This window comes from Gekko japonicus, unplaced genomic scaffold (genome assembly GCF_001447785.1).
Source record: "Gekko japonicus isolate JY-2015 unplaced genomic scaffold, Gekko_japonicus_V1.1 scaffold505, whole genome shotgun sequence".
In the NCBI taxonomy this organism is placed as follows: Eukaryota; Metazoa; Chordata; class Lepidosauria; order Squamata; family Gekkonidae; genus Gekko; species Gekko japonicus.
The window spans coordinates 1026747-1029861 of record NW_015169788.1 but is presented as its reverse complement, the minus strand read 5'-3'; positions in this window follow the sequence as shown (position 1 = coordinate 1029861).

The window sequence follows — 3115 nt, the reverse complement described above, 5'->3', positions numbered from 1 at the left end:
AAGAGCGGAGCTGGCAATGGCGGGGCAGCGGTAGAGAATGCTCACTGCTCCGTCAACGGGATGAGGAGATGGCGGGACAGCAGAAACAGCTCACCTGCCGTGCCTGGCGGGCCGAGGTCGCCGGCCTTGAGCACTGCATGCGGGCAGCGCGGGAGTGGAGAGTGACGGCGCACAGAGTGACAACGGCGGCGGCGCAGGCACCGAACGGCGCGCAGGGCGAGAGCCGTGCAGCTGATACAGCACAGGGTGGAGAGGAGGAAGCTACGGCAGCCGCGGGAGGAGGGGCAAAGGCCCTGGCCGCCTGCGACCGATGGGCCAACTACATCAAGCAGTACGGCTTCTGCGGCGTAGACACGCTGCTGCAGGATGCCCAGAAAGCGGGAACGGAACCGTGGAAGGTCGCCCTGCAGCTGTGGGGCATCCTCATCTCATGCATCGCAGCGCCACCCACCGCAACAGACCGCACGGAGAAGGGAGTGGTTGGGAAGATCTGGGAGCTCCTGTGCGGAGTAAATAAAAAACTCTTAGAGTGCCTCATGGTCCAGCGGCTAGCATGAGAATGCAAAAAGGAACGCATGATAGCACTCAACGCCATCTATCGCATTCTCGACAGCAACCGGACTGCACCCCTGCCGCTAGCACCCTGGCTGAAGACGACATTCTTCGAGAGCGTCTTCAAAGACATCACAGAGCAGCTTGACCGCCTCTCCAGGAACAAGCAAGAGCAAGCCACGGGTGTCACAAAAGTATGGCCGGAGGTCAGGTCCGCCTACGCCGGCCCACAACCGCGGCTCACATGCAGGGAATGGAGTGAGCAGCTCTGCAATATGGCGGCAGCACTGAGGACGTGGTGCCTCCAGCAAGGCGTGGCGGCAGGGCCACGCATCTCCAGAGAGAGCGCGTCCCAACAGATCAAGATCGTCGCAACAAGCGCCCCAGAAGACACAGAGGCCATGGAGCAGGAGGGCACCATGGACCGCAGGACCAAGCGGCCGTTCGATCACTCCAACGATGAGGGGAAGGCAGGAGACCCCATCGACGAGCAAGCCGGGGCGAGCAGCGAGGCGCCACATCACGACTGCAGTGGCAGCACTGGGACCGCAGAAGGCCACGCCGGGACCCAAAGCATCCTGGACGAAGAAATGGTGGAACTCAGTCTCCCCACGCAAACGCTGAAGGAACCACCAACGAGCCTGCCAGCAGAGGCGCCAGCGCCAACAGACACGCTAGCCACACTGGTCGCACCTGCCGCACCACCAGCAACAGACACGCAAGCGACCCGAGTGCCACCGACACCGGGGACGACGCCAGCACTGCCACCCGCGAGACAGGGAACAACACTGGCGCAAACGTGGGCAGAGGTAGCAGAGGGCCGGAACTGTCCGCAGCGACATGACAGCGCATCCGAGTCTTGCACTTTCAAGAACGCCAACAGAAAGAACAAGTGGCTGAAGAGGAAATGCTCGCCGCCTGGGCACGGACATTGAGAGGTGAGGGGGTGGAAGCGCGGAGCGGTGCGGGGAGCTCACAAGACTCCTCTGGCGTACCGGCCGGCATACTGGGTGCACCAAAACTCCGTTTCGTGGTACGGCTCCGCTACAGGGGGAAGAACCTGGAAATCCATCTCTCGCGAGAATTCCTGGTGGGCCGCATGCTCATCGAAGAACTGGGACTCTCTGCGGATGCCATCTGAGCAGTGAGCCTGCCACCAGGCATACTGGAGGCGGACGTTATCCTCCACACCGAAGTCACCTACCACCACTTCTGGGCGGTAGCCCGGGATGCGTTAACCAAAACCCCCGACAGCCTCCTCCACCTGTTTCAGGTGCAGCCCCTCTTTCGAGGGGACGTGCGAATAGTTACGAGCTACGTCCGCTCGGGAGAAATACCCACGGAAGACATCGCCCGGCGCCTGCAACGAGAAGGAGCACACGTCCTCTACGGCCCACTGGAACGTATGGACAAATTTAACATCTGGACAGAATGATTGTAAAATTTCCCTACGACGAGGTGGGGCGCATTAGACATCTACCCATGTATTTCTTTCTGGGCGCAGATAGGGTCGTGCTCAGATATACGGGGCAGCCACCGGCCTGCCATGCGTGCGGGTCCTATCAACATCTGCGGAGGAAGTGCCTTAGTGCCCTCTGCAGCCGGTGTGGAAACCGAGGGCACCCGGCAGGAGCGTGCCGCAATCTGGCGGTCTGTGGCCTCTGCGGCAGCCATGCACATCCATACCGATGGTGCCCGCAGAGCGCACAGAACGCTGCCTGCTCGGCAGACGAGCTCCGAACAGCATGGGACGCAGAAAAAACAAGGCAGTCCCAGCGAGAGCAGGAACAAAGAGAGGCAGAGCGCTGGTGGGAGGCAGACGAGCGCAGCCAGAGACACATGCACCGAGAACAGCCAACGGAGGTGGCACAGCCTCACCGCCAACAACCAAGATGGCCGGACGCCCCAGCCACCCGAGAGAAGCGAGCCGGAGAGGAAGAATGGACACTCGTCCAGAAGAAAAAACAGCGGGCTCCATACACTGCAGGCATGCAAGGCGCCACCAGTCGAGCACCCAGTGCCGTGGACAGGCTGCAGAGAGAGGAGGAGGAGGAGGAAGAAGGCGAGGAGGAAGAACACGTAGCAGCAAGAAAGTCAGCACGAGACCGGCGCCAAGAAGAACGGGTGTGAACAGGAATCAATCAGTGGCAGGAACAAGACACAACGAGGCAGGCACCGCTACCAGCCCACCGCTGCTCGTCTCCCATGGAAATCCCAGAGACAGCACCAGCAGGAGAAGCTAACAACGAGCAACACGCAGCAGCAGCAGCTGGAAAACCACAGAGACCACCATGATGGTCAGAACGAAGGAAACAAGAGCCATCAGAAACAGAGCCTGAACACAGGCAAACAGCCTGAACACAGGCAAACAGGAGGCAGAGGAGCAAACAACGAAGCCACAAACATCACAGCTCCCCAGGAATAACCAACACCCCCAGTTACACCACTAGTGGTACGACCGAAAAAGCCACCAGACCCAATGACGTTGCAGGTGGTGGGGCAAGCCTTTGCAAACACACTCCGACAACCGCAGCAGCGGGAAATAACAGGAACGGAAGAGCGC